The sequence below is a fragment of the Penaeus monodon genome, chromosome 24 (assembly GCF_015228065.2).
Source record: "Penaeus monodon isolate SGIC_2016 chromosome 24, NSTDA_Pmon_1, whole genome shotgun sequence".
NCBI lineage: Eukaryota > Metazoa > Arthropoda > Malacostraca > Decapoda > Penaeidae > Penaeus > Penaeus monodon.
Genome location: NC_051409.1, coordinates 14,139,592 through 14,139,883, shown reverse-complemented (window position 1 = coordinate 14,139,883; position 292 = coordinate 14,139,592).

The window sequence follows — 292 nt, the reverse complement described above, 5'->3', positions numbered from 1 at the left end:
TTTAGCTACAAGAAGAGGATAGAAGTAGGAAGAGGCAACATTGCGGAAAAGAGGGAAGAAGAGAAACAGAGAAATAGAAAAACGGAGAAAAAACACGAAAAGGGGTGTTGGGGTGGGAGTGGGTGGAGAAGGATGGAAGACAGCAGAGAGGGACAGGAGAAACTGTGTGTGGGATGGTGGGATTGGGAAGATGGGTGTTGGGATGGAGACTATGAGAAGCCGGTGGTGATGGGAGACAGAGAAACAGGAGAAAGACAATTGTGGTTTTAATGATATGCGTTGTGGTGAGTGT